The following is a 23,484-nucleotide window of genomic DNA, read 5'->3' on the forward strand; positions in this document are numbered from 1 at the left end:
CCTGTGTGCACTGACGGTGTTTCTAAGAAGTTCGTCAATAACGGGTATTATTCTGCCGTTTACTTAATTATACATAATTGCCGCGATTTGTTGATGATTCTGATTCATCTAGACCTCTAAAGGATAAGTCGTGTTTTCCTAAAAAAGCAGACAGCTTTAATGAGACCCTTCAACTTTTCCTTATTTAGTCCAACCCATCGATTGTGTTCCAAAATATTTTCCAGTTGCATATGTAATGCTGTTTCTATTCTGAGTTCTCCGAATGTCGCTAGAAAATAGCATTTTATTCTGTACTACCAGCAAGCCAATCAGGCTTCTCATATGAATTTACGGGAAAATGGGCGCGTGAATGTTTTATACTTCTGAATTAAATTGGAGAGTTCCAGTGCTGGTCTACCATTTTTTTTTAATTTCGCTTTTTATTCTGCGAATGAACATGTTAAAATTGGTCGGGCTGAGTCCTGAAGCAAACACGTAATATTGGCCATTGATTTACATAAAAACACACACACACATAAAATTCAAAATTTATACTGTACACTTCAAATATCACTACTGTTCACTCACTCAGAATAAACTTGCTACTACTGTAGTTGGTTGGGTCACGGAATGAAGCCTATTCGAAGTGAAAGTTTCCTCACCCACTATTCGGTGTTGTCCTCGGATTCTCGCCTTCACTCTATGCCTGCTGGCTGCTGCTATCTGTTGATGACGAAAAAAACTAGGACTTCTTCGACTCGACATGATGCATGCTTCAGTTCGACCTGCTGGGCATTAATACAAGGCAATGCTTTGCAGGTGTAGGACTTGCAGGAGTGCACACTATATATTTATCTGTGTTACCACTTGCGCATGCTAAAGCAGAGCTTTTACTCGCAGACAAGACGGAAACTGAGAACTGAATCATGAGGAAATATGGCAAATAACTAATAGAAAATGACGAATTTAAGGGGAATTTCGAACACTGAAGGAGTGCTTCCCTTGCTTTATCTATGTGCACGCTACTGCTAAATCTAATTCTATATGAATTATACCTTTGTCTAGCTTCAGTACAACCAGCCTTGTTCCGTTGCACAAACCAGCTTTATTATCACAAATGATGCAGTAAAGTACATTTACAAAAGAATGAATTTCCAAATTGATAATCATAAATTCCTTTCCCTGTTGAATTTCCATGTGCCGCGTCGAAATTCAAGATTTAATGGTGGTGGGGGTGGTGTTTACTGTTTTAAGAGGAAGGGTAACTAGGCAACCATCCTCTATATAACACTAATCAGAGAGAAAAAATGGAAGGGATCCGACACTTCAAAAATGAAGATATCGGACAAAGAAAGACAAAGGCTCCGAAGGGCGTGAAAATGAAAGACTTTGAAGACTTCGAAAACCTAATACCATCGGAGTCGGAAAAGAACAATACTTGCCCAGGTGAGGTCGGATACAATAGGTGAAAGTGAGGAGCCTGCCACAAGTAAGTGCAAGCAATGCCAGGACTCAGCTAAGGGTCCCGTGGTCACCAATCCACGCTCTGAAGTTAAGAGTCACTGAGGCCCCATTTATTCGCCTCTTACGACAGTCAGGGAATGCCGTGGGTGTTATTCTACTGCCCCACCAACAGGGGTGTCAAGATTTAATTTAATATTTTCAAATAAAAAGTTAGAACATCTGCCTGTCAAAATTCACCACTTCACAAATCAAGCAGTATCTATAAGAGTGCATTTCGGAAAAATAACTCTCTTGATATAATCATAAATACTTAAGTAATTTTAAAATAATTCACGACTAGCTTTGACAGACAAAAAATATGATAAAATAGTGTATTGAAACCGTACAATCTTCTATACAGTTCATTGTCGGTATCCGCATCTTTCTATCCCATTAAAATCATCTTAGAATTCGCGTTATTTGCTGCACTTTGGGCAAAAGAAACATCCCCGGGGGGTTGATCGGCGCGTATCGAGAGCCGCACCCGCGAATGATAGCCAGGCAGACGATGAAAAGGTGTGGTTGAAACTAGCCTCACGAGAAAAAACGCTCTCTATTGCCAGACAGAGAAGGAAATAAGACGCGACTCAACGAACAGTCTAATACCCCCAGATGTGTGGCCTATTTTCAGTGCTCCACACTAACAGAAGAAACTTCATGTTTTTTCTGCATGTTTCACGTGTGCCAACGATGAATTTTGGCGGGGAAAATTGTGTGATATTCTGATTCAGACATGGGAAATATATGCAGGGCACATCAATGAACAGAGCTGAATTTTCGAAGTATCTCAGACTGAAAATATGGAATACTTTATTCACGGGGCGAATTGAGCTCACCAGATGTTCAGCTGTAATGTATTGCTAAAAGTGTGAATATACCACGTCCCCCAAGCCAAGAATTACGCCCATAGTGAACTCCATTCACGAAAGGACGTCATTGCTCTATTTAAAGGCGGGAGCCTGATTACCTAAAAATTGCCGATCGAATTGTGATCGCACTTGGCTCGAGTGAAAGAAGGAATCGAGGTCTAATACGCGCCCTTTAAATGTCTTGAACTTCAGTTTTAGCGGAGCCGATTTCTTTAATTTAGCGTGAAGGTGTCTCCCACCCCAGGGCCAGCAGGTTCCGGCCCTCGTTCAGCAGAGTCTCTTGACATCTGACAAAAGACGAAGTTATTGTTTCCGTCGTGATCGTAAACTTTATAACCTGGGAGTGCATTTTGTGATCTGTGTATTAAGAACTTGAACAACAGCCAATCGAGCCTAGGCAAAGGTCGCAGTGCTGTGCATAATTAAGTAGGCTGCTAGAAAAATTTGAATAAACAAATAGCACGAGTTGGCTATGAACAATGCTGGCAAAGATTACGACCCGATATCAGCCAATTAGTGGTATCCAATTCAGAGCAGTAAAAATTCGGCGGTAGAATAGCATCGACAGGGAAACAACCGCTATTCCGAGGAAGGGTTTCTTAAGTCTTATGAGTGACCCTACCCACTGTATTAATGCGTGCCGCCCTTGACTAGAATGACCTGCCTGCATAAGGGAAACTCCTGTGTAGACTCTGTGTACGTGTCATTGCAGCCAAAAAGGAAGGTGTTACGAGCACTGGAGCTGATGACGATTGAGTTGGACGAGGCGATTAGCATAATGAACTGTCGCAGACCAATTTCGAAGGCTGATACTCTCGTCTACAGCGCCGAGAGAAGTAACGTGTAAAACTTCACCATGGGTTTCCTGTGGAAGGACAAACTACCACCAAACAGATGAGTTGATGTCTCTGTATTTCATAGCATGATAAAATATAACCGGGATGACATATTGTAGGATTTTCTTTTGTTTAGTATGTACATGCTGTAAATAATGCATGTCCTAATATTAAATTTTCTTTTTCTTTTGTCATGTTAACGTAAAATTAAGAGAGCTAAAATTTTCGTAGGAACCACGTTTATATTTCTGATAAGTATTTCGTGAGGAGTAGCTTTGCTGTTAGTAATATGGTAGTGAAAATGGGAAGCAAGGATAGTATAACATTTTGAATTCCCCTAAGCGGGTTGCAAACAGTAGTGAGTGATGAATGAGGGATACCATGTCCAAGAAGTTGCTATTAATGTTCAATATGGTTGTAGTGGGGAAACAGACATTCGGGGGAGATCACGGATCATTTAGAAAATGCATGCCTAGCCGACACGTACATAAATATTAAGGCATGAACATCAAGAGTGAAGAGTTCTGAGAAAGATACAAAATTGTGTTACTTAGATAGATAATGTTAGGGACAATATGAAAATTTTCCTTGATTATTTTATTTTTATTAGATTCTGTCAGGAGTGTTTGGTTTGTTTGTGCGAAACCAGTGTGAAGTGCCGTGGTACAGGGGCTTCATAGAGTGGTCAGAATTTTTACGGTGAACGAAGAGAAATATGAGGGGTTGAGAAAGGAATAATGATAGGCCGATGCCCAAGGAACTACGATAGGCGATACGAGAAGTAATGAGAAGGCCTAGTTCCCAAAAGAGTCTAAGAGGAGAAATTAAATTAGGAATTCGAATGTTATAATGCCCCAAGTTAATAAACGTGAAGAATGAGAGAATAGATAGTAAACGAATCACATTTCTGGGAACTCTGCGGTGATATGTGTACATGGGATAAATAAGTGAATTAGGGCCATAATAAGTGTTATGCTAGGAAGCGAAATAGTGGCTGTAATTAGAAGGTTAGGGTCCGTCCTGGCCCGTGAATGGAGAGAGTGACGAGTGACCATTCTCCCGGCGTGACAAAAGAACTTGATTTTTTGTTCCGTTCCCCCTTCGCGCAGACTTGCTGTGTATTGAAGTTAAAAGCTACGGACCCTTGGATTTCACACTGTGTTTTTCTTCAAACGTTCGGTTTAAGATAATTGGTGTTAAATGATAATAAAATGATAATTTAGATGGTAGTTATAATAATAATGGCGTATGGCCTCCGGAGAGGCCTGGTGCGGGTCTTGTTCTCGTAGACGGCCTATTAGGCTACCTGCATGTCTGTGAAGATGAGGGCCTTACCTAGGGTGATTTCTAATACTGAATGCGCCACACACACACAGCCCCCGAGCCATTGGAATTAACCAATTACGGTTAAACTCCCCGATCCGGCCGGGAATCGGACCCGGGACCCTCTGGACCAAAGGCCAGCAGGTTAACCATTTAGCCATGGAGCCGGTAGACGGTACTTAATATATATAAATCTCCCCATCTACAGTAGCACGAGGAAACAGACATCTAGGGAGTTTCAGATGTGTATCTCTCAATCAGAAGGAGCCCTATTTGAACCCAGATGACGCCCAGGATGAGCCGGCATGCGCAAGTTTGCTCAGGCTTTCGCCGGGGAAGAAGAAAGTGATATCCATGTTTTTCTTACAGGTATGGCCCCATTTGTACATAAAGTGTACCCATGATTTGATCATTGTATTATTTTATTTCTTAGAGTTCAAACAGGACCGATGTTTATCGTTGTTCGTCTTGGTGTTAGGGTTTTACGGGGAGTCCAGACAGTTTTGCTCATTGTTGTGTGTTTTTCTTTAAGTCAATATTTTTCTCATGTGTTAATTATGTAGCGTAGGGACCGGTTAATTACGTGCTAAGAATAGACTGTACTACGTAGAGGACATCTTCTCAAATGATATGATGGTGATCGACGGAAAGAAAGGACAGAAAGAGAGATGATGTTTAATTGCCAGACATCGATTATACTTAATTGCCAAATGAAGTCTGTGACGAGTTTAGATCATTGTACGCCCTTGAAGCGAGTCAATTTAATTCGTCTACTGTTTTTCTCTTTCCTTTGTGTGTGGAGATGTTGTGATAGTGTTTTCTTCTTCTCATATCACAATTCAGGAATAAATTTATATTTGTGACCCCATTACGTGATTCTTGTCATTTCTAGCGGTGCTAAGCAGTACGCAGCAAATAGCTGAACCCAGAAATCCTACTTTCACATTAGATAAGACTCCATCATTAGTATTTTTCTTATTTTTTTTTTCGAACGTCACCACCCCCCTAGTGCTCGGGTATGGCGACGCCCTCACAGAAAGTAGGAGGAGGGCGGTTCAAGGCCCGTGTTGGCGATTTGGGACGCTCTTCGATTTAGTCTCATTAGTGGTTCTTCGTCAGGTTATACTGACGCATTATTATGCTTGGGTCTCTACGTTTGTCACTTTTACCTTTGTTTACTCTTTTTGGTCTCTTCGTGTAGTTTTAGTAGGTAGATGGTGGTGGTAGTGGTGCTGGTGGTGGTGGTGATGTTATTGTGTAGCCGAGGAAGGGTGTACAGTAGTATGTACAGTATAGCACCTATAATAATATAAGAACAATCAGTTGTGAGCTCAAGACCATAATATTAGGGCAGATAGGATTGTATCAGTTACATTAGATTTAATTATGTTAGAGGAGGCAATATTAAGCAATAATTATTTGTAATTTCACTTTCTGTCAGAAATAACGCTGCTGTGGAATCTCGATAATGTCATTTAGACCAAGTTTTCTGTTGCCGAGTTTTAGGAGCCATTCACTGAAGTTAGGTGTAAAGCTCTCATATTCTTCTTTTAGTTTATAAATATTCATTTTGAGCTATACTGCATAATATTTTAAACTTGACTGGACAACGGGTATTCTGTGACTGTGGGAAATAACTGACCGGCACGGCGGAAGTCTCCGCCAAACAAGAACCCTTTCCATTATAGTTTTCAGTGCCTCATCTACTGCCGAAGGAGCGTAAGGGGTAGCCATGCTTCCCTCATCTCATACAATAATTTAACTTAGCCTGTCTCATTTCCTCTGCTTCTGATTTTTTCTTATGTTTTGGCTTCAGTGGTTTCTCTCTGTAACTGCATATTTTGCTACGTTTGTCACTTTTACCTTTGTTTACTCTTTTTGGTCTCTTCGTGCAGTTTTAGTAGGTAGATGGTGGCGGTGGTGGTGGTGGTGGTGGTGGTGGTGGTGGTGGTAATGTTATTGTTTTAAGAGGAAGTACAACTAGGCAACCATCCTATATTAACACTCATCATAGGGAAACTATGGAAGGGGTCCGACACTGCGAAAGATGAAGGTATCGGCCAAAGAAAGACAAAGGTGGTGGTGATTATTGTTTTAAAAGGAAGTGAATCTAGGCAACCATCCTCTATATAACACTAATCAGGGAGAAAATGAAAGGGTCCCAACACTTCGAAAAATGAAGATATCGGCAAAACAAAGACAAGGGCCACGAAGGGCGTGAAGTTCAAATACTCCCTAGCCCTCAAAGGCTCTAATAGCGTCGGGATCGGAAAAGAATAAAATTTGACCGAGGGAGGTCGGAGAGGATAGTTGAAAGGGAGGATCCTGGCACAATTAAGCGGAAGCAATGCCAGGACTCAACTAAGGGCCCCGTGGTCGCAAACCCACACTCCGAAGTTAAGAGCCCCTAGGGCCCCTTTCAGTCACCTCCTACTACAGGCAAGGGATAGCGTGGGGGTTTTCCTACCCTCCCCACCCACGGTGGTGGTTATCATTGTTTTAAGGAAGTACAACTGGGCAATCATCCTCTATTAACACTAATCAGATGGAAAAGATGGACGGGGTCCGATACTTCGAAAAATGAAGGTAGCTGCCAAAGAAAAGTAAAGGCCTCGAAGAGCCTGAAAGTGAAAGAATCCCTAGACCTCGAATACTCTAATACCGTCTGGATCGGAAACAACAAGAGTTGACCAGGGGAGGTCGAATAGAATAGAATAGATGAAAGTGAGGAGTCTGGCACAAGTAAGTTGAGGCAATTCCAAGACTCAGCTAAGGGCCCCGTGGTCGCCAACCCACGCTCCCAATTTAAGGGCTCATAGGGCCCCTTTTAGACACCTCTTCATACATGCAGGGGATAACGCGGGTGTTATCCTACCGCCCCCACCCACAGGGGTGGGGGATTCATACAACCTGTGACGATCGAAGATTTCATTTAAGTGAGGCCACCGATGGATTTCTGCCGAAGGTGTCATATGTGGGAAAAGCGTTCACGTTTACTCCACTATTATGGTGGGCTAACGATCTACATGGTTCCAAACATTCCGACAGTAGCCGGTAATAGCTTAGATATAAAAGTGTGCTATTCTGGCAACACATTATTCGTGATTTAACTACCATAAATTATATTAAAGCCGTCGTGGTAAACACATTCATTGCGTGAAATCATGTATATTTTCGACATTTACGCTAAGTATGTGTATGTATGGACATATAACCTGCTAAACGAAGTCCAGAGATTCAATGAGAAGAAAGCATCCTGTGGCCTAAAATTTGTTTCCGGAGCACAATATTGTGAAACTCAAATTAACATGATCTCACGATAAGTAATCACCAGATTCGAATTCACACATTAAATCAGTCATTATAATGCGAATAAACGGAGATGATGTCCACTACGCCACCGTTTAAATGCACAGAACACAAATATAATTGAATGGTTGTCATGTGCTAATGTCGCTTCTGTAAAGGACTTTCCTTCAGTCTGATCCCTCAAATTGACTTTTTATGATTTTAAAGCAAATATTTCAGATGAACAATGAGTAATTGAGAGCGATATGATAAACCGAATAATTGTACGTAGTATTTGTCAGAAATATTGTGTAACAATGAACAAATAAACTTCCTTCCATAAACTCTTGCTTACTTGTTGAATAATCGGAAATGATGTCTACCGCGATGGATGGATGTATGGTGCCTTATTACGCAGCATTTTAGCTACAATTCAACCACAGTGTCCATAGCATTTCAATGATTGTCTAAAGGGCAATAATAAGGAACCTGGCATTATTTATAATACATATCAAAAGGTGCTGGTCGCAATTTTATGTATGATTTGTTGCTGGTTTTTTAACGTGTCACTAACTTTCGGCAACGAAAGGATAAGAAAGGGTTAGCATTGGGAAGCTAGCAAACGTGGCTTTAATTAAGGTACAACCCCAGAAGTTTCTTGTGTGAAAATGGGAAACCACAGAAAACCATATTCAGGGCTACTGACGGTGTGATTCGAACCCACTACTTCCCGAATGCAAGCTCACAGCTGCGCGACGTTGACCGCACGGCCAACTCGCTTGGTGTATGTATGTATTTGTTTGAAATCAAGTACGCTGAGTTGTATTTACTATCTTCTTGCAATGCACTGGGCAGTTCTGACTATTGTCAGATACATTTACTGCTAAGCATAATAATTATAGCGCTAAAGTATTGGCCTTTAAAAGGCTTCAACGAGACCTTTCATGATGTTTGTCCTAGGTCTTTATCAGTACCGTAATATAGATCTAGAATAGGGAAAATGAGTTTCGACGTTCATAAGAAGCCTAGTGCGGTTTTTCTTGAAGAACACATGTCCTGGACTTCAGATTAGGTTCAAGTTATTTTCAGCATTGATCAACATCATCATCATCATCTGTTTACCCTCCAGGTTCGGTTTTCCCTCCGACTCAGCGAGGGATACCGCCTCTACCGCCTCAAGTACAGTGTCCTGGAGCTTCAGACTCTTGGTCGGGGATACAACTGGGGAGAATGACCAGTACCTCGCCCAGGCGGCCTCACCTGCTATGCTGAACAGGGGCCTGGTGGAGGGATGGGAAGATTTGAAGGGATAGACAAGGAAGAGGGAAGGAAGCGGCCGTGGCCTTAAGTTAGGTACCATCCCGACATTTGCCTGGAGGAGAAGTGGGAAACCACGGAAAACCACTTCCAGGATGGCTGAGGTGGGAATCGAACCCACCTCTACTCAGTTGACCTCCCGAGGCTGAGTGGACCCCGTTCCAGCCCTCGTACCACTTTTCAAATTTCGTGGCAGAGGCGGGAATCGAACCCAGACCTCCGGGGGTGGCAGCTAATCACGCTAACCACTACACCACAGAGGCGGACTTTCAGCATTGATAAAATATCTAATTTGGTGGGCCAGATAGATTTCAGCATTACTGGCACGACCTCCATTCAGAAGAGCAATGTCCAACGTGTTGAAAGATTGGGGGCGGAGACATTATGATTAGGGCAGCGTTCTGCGATCACGATACATCAAACATACCATGAATTCTGACATGTACACGAATATGCTAGAGTCCGAGTTGGTACGGATGTATGAAAAATTTGGTGACGAAAACCGAATTCTTCAGCAGTAACGCTTTCACTTCGCGTGTCTGCCAATTCAAAGAAGATTCACACATAAAGAAGTAACACTTTCGAATTGGCCACCTAACAATACGTGTGCATCAAAATAGACAGCAATTCGAAAATATAGACGAGCTGGAAAATGCAATTCGGTCAGAGTGGGCTACAATCTCAGTGCCGTAAATAAATACCCTTATCCAGTCAGAAACTAAAATAGTATTTGAAGTCATTAAGAGCAATGGAGGTTCAAATGCATACTTTGAATTTGATTCATTACTTACTTAGTCGGTTTAACCTCCAGGGTTCGTTTTTCCCTCGGACTCAGCGAGGGATCCCACCTCTACCGCCTTAGGGCAGTGTCCTGGAGCTTGAGACTTTGGGGCGGGGATACAACTGGGGAGGACGACCAGTATCTCTCCCAGGCGACCTCACCTGCTATGCTGAACAGGGGCCTTATGAGGGAATGGGAAGACTGGAAGGGATAGACAAGGAAGAGGGAAGGAAGCGGCCGTGGCCTAAGTTAGGTACCATCCCGGCATTTTCCTGGAGGAGAAGTGGGAAACCACGGAAAACCACTTCCAGGATGGCTGAGGAGGGAAGCGAACCCCCCTCTACTCAGTTGACCTCCCGAGGCTGAATGGAGCCCGTTCCAGCCCTCGTACCACTTTTCAAATTTTCTGGCAGAGGTGGGAATCGAAGCCTGGCCTCCCGGGATGGCAGCTAATCACACTAACCACTACACCACAGAGGCGGACTGATTCATTTACTGAATGGCTTTAATTTTGTGAAACTACAAAGAAGCTTTTATATCCACCTCCAACTGAAAGATGGTGCTTTTTTTCTCAATTTTCATGTACTGTTTCTGAAAGAATAAGAACATGAAAATTTGACATTATTTGTCTGAATTTTATACTCAATATCTACCTAAGTGAAGGTAGATATATCCATTTGAAACAATAAATATGTTCTCTCATATGAACCGTATTCCTTTGTACTAATTTCCTTCACTGTGCAGTCACAGTAGGTAAGGGTTATTCTGCCCGAAGGCAGGTCCGAACCTCCGCAGAGGTGTTCCTGAGCCGGAGTTTACGTGCGGTAGGGTGGCCAGTTCCTTTCCACTCCTCCATTCCCTTACCCCCCACCAACAGCGCGTGGCAACCCATCCACCTCCTGACCACGCCCAATGTTGCTTAACTTCGGAGATCTCACGGGATCCGATGTTTCAACACAGCTACGGCCGTTGGCATGCAGTCACAGTCAGTGTCGCAAAAGAGTTTTTCTTCACTACATTAGGTTAGGCGACACATTCAGCACTTCAATCAAACTGTAATCGATACATTGACATATTGTTTTCTACCTTCATTTCCATATAAATTCTTGCTCATAATAATTATTACTGTTATACTTTTCGCGCGTGTGTGGTTTATTATGTGACAGTACACCACGTAGACCTGAACTAGAACAAGATGTATGCCATTGTGATAACTCTTAATAATCATTGAAAGAATATATGTTTCAATGTGAGATTTCAGTCGATCGACGGGAACCGTCTACCGAGAAAATTGGAAAATGAACAAATCGTGCCACAATTACTCCAGGGACTTAAGAATCATGCTGCAGTGACAACAAAATAGAAATTATAACCTTACCTTTCTGTATAACAACAGTAGACTTAAGTTTCAGATTCGATTGCAGTCGGATATGAATTTAACTGTATTTAGTTAATTCTCATAGCTCGCGGACTGGTTGTTTGTGATCGCCTTAATACATATATTCATTTAAATACAACACATCATACCACCAACCAAAAAAGGCACACGCAATAGTGAATACATCATTTGACATGGGTTTGGAATCAAGAAGGGCATCCGGCCGTACAACTGGGCTTGATTCAGATTAGTAAGGCCATTTTTTCTATTTGGAAGAAAGGCCAGGGAAGAATATTCTGGAACTATTTTTAGTTCGCTAACTGACTTTAACATACTAACGGTGTAACTGGTATTTTATGATGAACTTCATACTTAGAAATATCAAGGCACTGAAAATGTTAAATACAGTAATAATTCAACTAACAAAGAACTAGTTAACATGATTCTACCATAAATAACCTAGTTCGGCTCACTGATTATTAAAAAGAAATACTTCAGCCTCTCACCGCTGGATACCGTGGTTCAAATCCCGGTCGCTCCATGTGAGATTTGTGCTGAACAAAGCGGAGGCGGGACAGGTTTTTCTCCGGGTACTCCGGTTTTCCCTGTCATCTTTCATTCCAGCAACACTCTCCATTCTCATTTCTTAGCATCTATCAGTCATTAATAAATCACTTTGGGAGTGGCGACCCCATCGTACTAATAGCCTATATTTGCTTCATTCATTCCATCCCTGACCCAGTCAATGACTGGAAAACAGGTTGTGGGTTTTCATTTTCCTTTGCTGAATAACCAGCGCATTTTCACCATCCGATCAGAGCGCCCCAAGTTCGATTTACGGCACAGTCAAGGATTTTAACAAAAAAAATCGTTAATTTTTCATGCTCGGGTACAGTATGCATATCTCGATACAGTTCCCTTCATATGCATACAACACACCAAACTATCAACCAGAGACACACAATGGTGAATGCATCCATCCACGTTGGGTTGGCATCAGAAAGAGCGTTCGACCGTAAAACTGGGCCATCTCCACATCAAGTATTGACTCAAATAAAATGGAAAATCCTAGGAGGAAAATAGCATATAATATGAATATAAGAAAATGAATATTTCCAACACTTCAAGTGAAAATAATTTTCAAAATAAATTCAAAGAGATTAAGTATTTGCATACTTGTTTAAATAGTACATTCGTTATGAGTCGTGAAAACATGTAGTTAAACTGAGTAAAAATTATCGTGCATAAAAAAAATTCGTTTCCTACGTTTAAAGCAAAAGCCTGATGAGAGGGAAAGGCCTTAGGGATGTCTAATGTAATGTCGTACCCCCGTAAAGTTACTTGACCTAGAGAATGAGTGATAGACAAATATATAAGAATTTCTATCATTCCTTTGCATCTATTGATGCCCAAGGACTTGGTAATGATATGGCACGTCTAATGTCATTAACAATGCTTTAAAGAGATTTGTGTGTTCATGACTCTCAACAAGACAAACATTGTCCTTGGAACAGTCGTTAACTGAGTACTACACACAGTAGAGGATCAGTGTAATGTAGTGGCTGATTGACCAACGAACAACTCTTCACGAGGCATTAACATGGCAGCTCTATTAGCCCATATGAGTATCGATTATAGCTCGATCTTGTTATATCTTGTTCAAGCTGCTCGACAAGCACTGTACAAATTTAACTCTTGTACAGATAAATTTACAGCAGAAAAAAGAACTGGTGGCTTGCACATGCAATGAACTTTCATTATCACAAAATATTTAAAATACGATTTATGATCGTTTAGGAACATAAAACGTTCTTATTCACATATTGATCATTTGAAAGGTATGGGGACTTCCACAGTTTCATCGACGGGGATAGTAATCAAACCCGTCATGTCGTTAGCCAAGTAAGTTACTAGTCAATTCACGCCTCGAAGGTAGACTCGAAAGACGCCTGGAGAGGTGTCTTTTACCTTATTTCGTGCAAGTCCTGGAAATACCAGCAAGTAAATAGCATGGAACTTACTTCTTTAATTGGCTGGGTGACCTCTAGGCCAACGGTTCCCAACCTGGGGGCGATCACCCCCAAGTTGGCGATTTGGGTTATTAGGTGGGCAATAATTAAGTGGGGGCTATTTGGGGGCGATGAGTATTCAAAGAGGGAAAATTAAAATAGTACTGTCCAGTAGAAATTGCCGGGTAGCACGAGTCACTGGCTATTCTCAGCCGGCGAGTTCACTGCACTCACCCCTCTCCACAGTCCCCAACTCTATTTGCTCAGCTCGGCCGACTGGTGACTCAACCCCCTCCCCATCCTGCCATCACCAAAGTCTTTGGCCATCACAACACCCTTGCCATTGACTTACATTCGTCTCCAGTCCTAACTAGCCTTTGCGTGCCTCAGCATCAGTTTTTTGTGGGTGTCTTTTCTGTTTTTGTGCGTTTGTTTTGAAGTGTAGAAGTTCATGCACAATGGATTCAAAAAAGAAGAAATGTCGTCAATACTCAGCTGAATATTTAAAATTCGGTTTTATCGTGTCACCGAAAATGTGCAGTTTCCACATTGTCTTTTGTGCGATAAAACATTTACTAGTAATGAAGCCATGGAGCCTTCGCGAATGAAAGATCACTTATCAAGAGTACACAGTGATAAAGTGAGTAAAGAACTTAGTTATTTTCAACACCTTAAAGGCAAAGGTGATAAACGGCCTAATATGAGTGAATTATTTAAAGAACGAGCAACCGATCTTGGAAAAGATCTTCTTGCTTCTTACGAAGTGTTTTTATTGATCGCTAAATGTGGTAAACCTCACACAATTGGCGATACTCTTGCTTTAGCAGCTACCAAAATTATTGTTGAAATCATGCTGGACGAGATCCCTAGTAATCAGATAAGTCTATGCGTTTATTGGAGTGACAATACTGTTTCCAGGTGAATTGACGAAATGGCCACCAATTTGTTGGAAAAACGCAAATTTTCATTGCAGATTGATGTATCAACTGTGACTGATAACAAAGCAATTTCATTAGCTTATGTGAGGTTTATCAATTAACAAAAAGAAATTACCGAGGAAATGTTGTTTGCTAGAACTTTAGTCACTGATACGAAGGAATCGTCTATTTTTAAAGTGGTGCAAGATTATTTTAAGGAAAAAGAGTTTCCCCTAACAAACGTGAGCGCTTGCGCAACAGACGGTGCTTCTGCCATATCAGGTCGTCTTGCTGGGTTTCTAGCCCACCTTAAAAAAGAAGTGCCAGAGGTCATCGTTATTCACTGTGTCATTTACCGTCAATATTTAGCTGCGAAAAAATTTCAGTGGTGTCCTGCATGAAACCCTACAACTGGTTATTACTTGTGTCAACAATATCAAAGCTAATTCCCTCAATGACCATCTGTTCCGACAACTTTGCCATGAAAATGATGAGGAATTCGAACGCTTGCTTCTACATACGGCCGTCTGGTGGCTTTCCAAAGGAAACCGTTTGCGCCGTTTCTTCGAATTATTTGACACAGTTAATGAGTTTATCAACACGTCTGATACTGTTTTAAGTGAGAATTTGAATCAACGCAAGTTGGAACTTCCGTACCTTACAGATATTTTTGAAATAAATATAAGGCTTCAAGGAAACAAGATGAACCTTATCAAGCCCAAAGGAATTATTTCATCATTCATCGCCAAGTTTGATATTCACAAGGTAAATAATGGCCGTAAAGAGCTGATTCAGTTTCCGACCCATAAAAAGTGTTCGGTGTCAGATAAGGAGACTCCTGAACTCCCAGAAGAAAAAATCCTATTTTTTACTGATCACCTTGACCAGTTAAGAACTGACATGGAATCTAGGTTTGAATTCCGGATTGGATTCTGGATCCATTCTCGTTTAAAGCTGTGGATAAGCTTGATAGCTCTTTGCAGATGGAGTTTCTAGATCTGAAATATGACACAACTGTGGGGAAAACTGAACCACTTTTCATCTGGTTCCCGTCAACCTATTCAGTTGAAAAAGAATTTAGCTCTGTTGTCCAACTCCTTACAGAACAAATAAATAAGTTGGACATTTGCCTCAAAGGAGACTTGCGCCTGAACTTGACAAACATAAATCCGGATATTCAAGCTTTAACAGAAATCCACCCAGCACAAGGCAGCCATAAAAAGGTAAAATAAAACAATAACAAAGTTTTCAAACTTTAATTTTTTTTTTTCAAATTTTGACTGTCAACTTTCTCAAGTTTTTCAGATTCCAATTTAAAAATGAAAACATGTATTCCTGTTTTTTAAATTAACGTCAATGATCTTAGTTAATTATTTCACTCCTTTGTTCTTAAAAAATCTGTGGAAGTGTACATTTTAATTTTTTTCAATTTTATTTAAGAGTGACCGGATGAAACTCCATTGGTTGAATTTATATACGGTAATAAAATTGTTTAAAATAATAAAACTGCTTTATTATTTACACTTTATTTCAAATTAAAATTAGGCATACAATAAAAATGAAAAAAGGGGCGATAGATGTTAGTCATCCTCCAGAAAGGGGAGATGGGCCACAAAAGGTTGGGAACCACTGCTCTAGACCATATGCCTCTTCAGAAGTGGTACTTGTAGTTATTTTCTAACTGTATCACTTTCTGACGATGATTCTAACCCATGGTATTCCAAAAAATCAAAGAGGACATTCAGAGGGCTTTACAAAGATCCTGTTACTAACAATGCTCGTCTCTTTGACAACTACTTGAAAAAAAAATTAGCAGTTCAAGGTTGTTTCTCTTGATCGGTCAATAAAATATTTCAACATACGTTCCGAAAACACTGAACGCCAATTCCTTTGTATTGTTACGTGTAGGCGATTGAATAAATGAACACATTGGTAGTCCTTACTCTAAGCTATATATTAAAAGCGTTTACTAAAACCACCTGTTAGTCGGTTCTACTGGACCGAGTTGCTTCATTAACGTTTTGTTCTCTCCGGAATAATCTGCCGGTGAATCGTGAGACATTGGTAGGTCTCTATGATCAGCCAACTTTGCGTAATCATAAAATCAAATCACTAAATGGTCACCCTAATAATTGCACCCGAAAGGTACGCTAACCCGCATTACATTCTGTACCTAGCAACATCAGCTCCAGTATGCTTACAGCAGCGAGATTATCTACAATATATCACAAAAACCTAACATCTTACAGACATAAAATTTGGTACTTGGAATCTCCTTTAAAAATAAAAGAACACAAATTTTTGTTTTCAGAAAATCCACTTAAGGGGTGAGGGTTGATAAGAAGTGAGGAAGGAGTTGAATTCTTTACACGAGGACACATATATCTCAGAAACGGAAGGTTTTTTTGCAATTTGCTTTACGTCGCACCGACACAGATAGGTCTTATGGCGACGATGGGACAGGAAAGGGCTAGGAGTGCGAAGGAAGCGGCCGTGGCCTTAATTAACGTACAGCCTCAGCATTTGCCTGGTGTGAAAGTGGAAAACCACGGAAACCCATTTTTAGGGGTTAGAGCCCACTATCTCCCGAATACTGGACACTGGCCACACTTATGCGACTGCAGCTATCGAGCTCGGTAAACGGAAGATGTTACAGACGTTAAAATTGGTAGACCGTACTTGGACTCTCTTTTAAAAAGAAATGAAGGCACTTTTTCTGGAAAATCCACTCGAGGGGATGACATTTTTTTAAAGAGGGTGATATTTTAAAATGAGTGTCTTCTTCTGTTCTACCGGTTTTTCCAGAGCTGTGGGGTCACGGTGCGAAGCTCCACCGGCGGGGTCGAAAAATGAGGTATTTAAGTTCCGGTCAGTAAGTAGTATGGTAATAGCACCTGTGTCGCAAATGTGGTTTTGACACTGTTTTACGATTGGATGCTCCTCCTGACGCCAACACTATGTGTAGGGATGTAATTACTATTGCGTATTCCTGTTGTGGTTGCTAATGTGGTGTGTTGAGTGAATATGAAGGGGGAGTGTTGGGACAAACACAAACAACCTATCCTCGAGCCAGAAGAATTAATCCGGAATCGAAACCGGAACTCTGTAAACTGCAGGCCTCAACGATGAACTCTAGTAGTATAATTGGACAGTTCTGCCGCCACTGCCACCGCGGGCTCCCAGAGGCCACCTCCACCGCCACCACAGCCAGAGGCCTCCCAGATGCCTCCTCCACCACCACCACAGCCAGAGGCCTCCCAGAGGTCTCCTCATTCACCCGCGGGAAATTTGAATTTGTAAACAAAGCCACGTGCTTTTTGACAGCTATCATCAACAACAACGCATCGCTAACCTCAGTACTACCATCTTGACGGGCCTAAACCTCAGTAGTACCAACTTAACCTAACTAGCGCCAGATTTGAATTGGTAAACAAATCCACGTGTTTTTGACAGCCACGTGCTTTTTGACAGACAACAACGCATCGCTAACCTCAGTACTACCATCTTGACGGGCCTAAACCTCAGTAGTACCAACTTAACCTAACTAGCACCAGATTTGAATTGGTAAACAAATCCACGTGTTTTTGACAGCCACGTGCTTTTTGACAGACAACAACGCATCGCTAACCTCAGTACTGCCATCTTGACAGGCCTAAACCTCAGTAGTACCAACTTAACCTAACTAGCGTGAGATAAACAAATCCACGTGCTTTTTTGACAGCTGTCATCCGCCATCTTTAAACTACAGAGCACCGTGCTGCCCTCTTTATCGCAGTAGCTGCAAATTCGTCACCTGTCATCGGCAGTGCTGCCATCTTGGCGGGCCTAAACCTTAGTGCTACCAACTTAACCTCACTAGCGTGAGATAAACAAATCCACGTGCTTTTTTTGACAGCTGTCATCCGCCATCTTTAAACCACAGAGCACTGTGCTGCCCTCTTTATCGCAGTAGCTGCAAATTCGTCACCTGTCATCCGCAGTGCTGCCATCTTAACGGGCCTAAACCTTAGTGCTACCAACTTAACCTCACTAGCGCGAGATAAACAAATACACGTGCTTTTTTGAGAGCAGTCATCCGCAATCTTTAATCTATAGAGCACAGTGGTGCTCTCTTTAGCTACTTACCTTTGAAATGTGGTGGCGGATAATTTGAAAAATGCTTTTTGACAGCAGCCATCTTTAATCTAGAGAGCACCGTGCTGCCCTCTTTAGCTAGATACCTTTGAAATGTCGTGGCAGGCAATTCCACATGACAGCAGCCATCTTTAATCAAGAGAGCACCGTGCTGCCCTCTATGTGGTGGCGGTAATTTGAAAAATTCCACATGCTCTTGTTTGGAAACAAACTCACGCGCTTTTTTGACAGCCGTCATCCGCCATCTTTAATAAACAGAGCACAGTGCTGCCATCTTTAGCAAGATACCTTTGAAATGTGGTGGCAGACAATTCCACGTGCTCTTGTTTGGAAACAAAGGCATGTGCTTTTTTGACAGCTGACATCCGCCATCTTTAATCTATAGAGCACAGTGCTGCCCTCTTTAGCTACTTACCTTTGAAATGTGGTACGTCACAGCTGTCATCCGCAGTGCTGCCATCTTAACGGGCCTAAACCTTAGTGCTACCAACTCAACCTTACTAGCGCGAGATTTGAATCGGTAAACAAATCCACGTGCTTTTTTGACAGCTGTCATCCACCATCTTTAATCCATAGAGCACAGTGGTGCCCTCTTTAGCTACTTACCTTTGAAATGTGGTGGCGGATAATTTGAAAAATGCTTTTTGATAGCTGCCATCTTTAATCCAGAGAGCACCATGCTCCCCTCTTTAGCTAGATACCTGTGGTGGCAGGCAATTTCGTCAGCTGTCATCCGCGATCTTTAAACTACAGAGCACCGTGCTGCCCTCTATGTAGTAGCGGGCAATTTGAAAAGTTCTGTTAGCTGTCATCCGCCATCTTTAATCAAGAGAGCACCGTGCTGCCATCTTTAGCTAGATACCTTTGAAATGTGGTGGCGGCAATTTGAAAAATTCTGTGTGCTCTTGTTTAGTAAACAAAGCCACGTGCTTTCTTTGACAGCTGTCATCCACCATCTTTAATCAATAGAGCACTGTGCTGCTATCATGCGGGCAATTTCGTCAGCCCGTCATCCGCCATCTTTAATCCACAGAGCACCGTGCTGCTCTCTGTAGTAGCGGGCAATTTGAAAAGTTGTGTTAGCTGTCATCCACCATCTTTAATCAAGAGACCACCGTGCTGCCATCTTTAGCTAGATACCTTTGAAATGTGGTGGCGGCAAATTGAAAAATTCCACGTGCTCTTGTTTAGTAAACAAACTCACGCGCTTTTTGTCAGCTGTCATCCGCCATCTTTAATCTATAGAGCTCAGAGCTACACTCTTTAGGTACATACCTTTGAAATATGGTGGCGGATAATTTAAAAAGAAAAATTCTACATCAGCCATCTCTGACGCTAATTGCACAAGATGGTGGCTATACATGACTCCTTAAAGGTGCTTATGCAAGATAGCCGCTATACATAGGTTCTTATGAGATGCCCTTGGGATGCTTGCGCAAGATGGCGTTTATACAAGGCTCCTTATGAGACGCCCTAGAGATGCTTGCGCAAGATGGCGGTTGCTCTTATGAGGCGGCTTAAGGGTCCTTGCACAAGATGGCTAGAGATGCCCTAAGGATGCTTACGCAATATGGCGGACGCAAGATGGCGGCTATACACGACTCCTTATGAGACGCCTTAAGGGTGCTTGGGCAAGATGGCTGCTGCTCTTATGAAGAAAGCTAGCTTAGAGGCTAACGTGTCGTGCTAGTTCGATTCATTAAATTTGGGGCTTAAATGCATAATGTTAAATTTCTCGAAAACGGTGCATCGTAGAGCAAAACGGACAAAATTTTTCTACCCAATACCTCGGTTCGCAGTATGGGGAACATGATAACATAAGAAAAACATAGTCTAATGATGAGATCAACGGTTCGGTTCTAACTTAGGCACTTTGGCATTAGCTCTGTTTCAGCTTGCAATGAAGCAAGTCTTCGTAACATGATCAGGTCTAGCTATGGTAGAGAGTATAACGTACAATGCAGGTTCGATTCATTACACTTGGGGATTAAATGCAAAATGTTAAATATCTCGAAAACGGACAAAATTTTTCCACCTGATACCTAGGTTTGCAGTATCAGGAACATGATAGCATAAGAAAAACATAGTCGAATGATGAGATCGACGGTTCGATTCCTACTTCGGCCCTTTGGCATTGGCAGATATCTATTTCTACAAGATGGCGGCTATACATAGCTTCTTATGAGACAGCTTAAGAGCGCTTGCACAAGATGGCTGCTGCTATTATGAGACGCCCTAGGGGTACTTGCGGGAAGTAGCAGCGACAAGACGATGACTATACACAGCTGCTTATGATACGGCCTAGAGGTGCTTACGCAAGATGGTGGCTGCTCTGATGAAGAAAGCTATCTTTGCATCGTGCAGGTATTTTACAGCACTAAACCTCATACCTTTGAAATGTGGTGGCGGGTAATTTGAAAAATTCGACGTGCTTTTTCTTCACAGCGGCTATCTTTAGACAATAGCGGCTATACATAAGCTGTTAAGGCCTCCTCTTATGTCAAGGCATAGCTCTATCGAACAAGTTTAAACCTGCATCGGAATAGCTAGAGTAAGCATGTGCTGCAGTGATGACGTCATTAAGCATGTTTAGACTTGCAAATCACAGAAGAAACGTAACAAGGCTGAATCGAAAACTGCACTCTATGCCGTTAACTTTATCATGTGATCGGAACATTGATTGAAGTGTTTAGAACACTAAATAAGTAGAACCGAACACTGTACTCGATACAACATGTGTTTAGAACATGTCAGGGGATACCTTCGTTCTAAGAAGATTAGTTTACTGCACATTCCTTGTAGGGCTGATAGGCTAAGGGGCTAATGGGCAAAAGGGCTAATGGGCTAAAGGGCTAAAGGGCTAATGGGCTAAAGGGCTAAAGGACTAAAGGAACAACAACCTCATCGATCGCTATCAGCAAGAACGCTTGTACTTTGTTAAGTGTAGAAAATTAATCTTTATTTGTAAGTGGTTTCATGTTCAGAACAAGGAATGGAACCTAGGGGTTACGTCTTACCTAATAAAATCCCCGAGGTGCGATGAGTTACGTTTTTCGAACTAGTGTTTGGAACACTGAACTTTTCAAGATGATAGCAGAGAGTTTAGGAATGTTCTGTTGTTGGATTATAAATTCCGCGCTACAACATGCATAACGTGGCAGCCTTGAGGTTTACTGCCGTAAAGATGACAAGAGTGAGGTTAACAATGTTCCGTTGGATTTTAAATTCCGCGCTATAACATGCATAAGGTGGCAGCCTTGAGGTTTACCGCCGTAAAGATGGCAGCAGTGAGGTTAGCGACGCTCTATTGTCCTTCAAAGTGAGGTTAGGGTTCGTCAAGAAGACAGCTGTCAAAAAAGCACGTGGCTATGTTTACCAAACAAGAGCACGTGGTCGTGACGTCACGGTCACGTAGTATGCTGCCTCAGCATGCAAAGTTCAATGTCTACACCTACGTAGTAAACATTCTGCTATGTTCACAAGATTTTTCACACATAACTATTCTTTATGCTTTAAGTTCATGCACATAGGCTATGCTAAGATAGCAGCACAAACACATGCGAACTTTGTACATTCTAATGGAATAAGTTTAGTACTGCGTGCATCATGGATACATGATGTGTGCACGCATTTAAACATGGCTATACTTAATGCTGCTCCTTTGTTTACAAGATTTTTATACATTGCTATTCTTTATGCTTTACGTTCGTGCACACACAAGCGATAGTCGTACGCTCTGGCAGGAGAAGTTTAGTACGATATTCGATTCATACATTATCGATAGGTGATGTGTACACGCTTTAGAACATAGCTCTTCTTTGCGCTTTAAGTTCGTGCACGTGGGTTAGGGATACACAAAAGCGATTGCTACATGCTCTAGCGGAGGAAGTCTAGTACGATAGTCGATGCATGTAAAGTCGATAGATTATGCTAAGATAGCAGCACACTTACACGATTTTAGCACAATCTAGTGGAAAAAGTTTAGTATGATAGTCGCTTCGAGCAAAATCATTAGGTAATGTGTACACGCTTTGAAACAAGGCTATTCTTTGTACTTTAAATTCATGCGTACAGGTTATGCTAAGATAGCAGCACAATCTAGCGCAAGAAGTTTAGTACGATATTTGATGCATGCAAAATCGATAGGTGACGTGTACACGCTTTAAAACATGGTTATTCTGCGTACTTTAAGTTCATGCGTATAGGTTAGGCTAAGATAGCAGCACAGTCTAGCGTAAGAAGTTTAGTACGAGAGTCGATGAATGCAAAATCGATAGGTGATGTGTACACGCTTTGAAACATAGCTATTCTTTGTACTTTAAGTTAATGCGTCTTAGTTATGCTAAGATAGCAGCACAATCTACCTGAAGAAGTTTTGTACGAGAGTCGATACATGCAAAATCGATAGTTGATGCGTACACGCTTTGAAACATGACTATTCATTGTACTTTAAGTTCATGGGTATAGGTTATGTTAAGATAGCAGCACAATCTAGCGGAAGAAATTTAGTACGATATTTGATGCATGCAAAATCAATAAGTAATATGTACACACTTTGAAACATGGCTATTCTTCGTACTTTAAGTTCATGTGTATAAGTTATGCTAAGATAGCAGCACAATCTAGCGGAAGAAGTTTAGTACGATATTTGTTGCATGCAAAATCGATAGGTGATGTGTACACACTTTGAAACATGGCTATTCTTTTTTACTTTAAGGTCATGCGTATAGGTTATGCTAAGATAGCAGCACAATCTAGCGGAAGGAGTTTAGTACGAGAGTCAATGCATGCAAAATCGATAGATAATGTGTACCCACTTTGAAACATGGCTATTCTTTGTACTTTTAAGTTCATGTGTATAAGTTATGCTAAGATACCAGCACAATCTAGCGGAAGAAGTTCAGTAAGAGATTCGATGAATGCAAAATCAATAAGTAATGTGTACACGCTTTGAAACATGGCTATTCTTTGTACTTTAAGTTCATGTGTATAAGTTATGCTAAGATAGCAGCACAACCTAGCGGAAGAAGTTTAGTACGATATTTGTTGCATGCAAAGTCGATAGATAATGTGTACACGCTTTGAAACATGGCTATTCTTTGTACCTTAAGGTCATGCGTATAGGTTATGCTAAGATAGCAGCACAATCT

The sequence above is a fragment of the Anabrus simplex genome, chromosome 1, assembly GCF_040414725.1.
Source record: "Anabrus simplex isolate iqAnaSimp1 chromosome 1, ASM4041472v1, whole genome shotgun sequence".
NCBI lineage: Eukaryota > Metazoa > Arthropoda > Insecta > Orthoptera > Tettigoniidae > Anabrus > Anabrus simplex.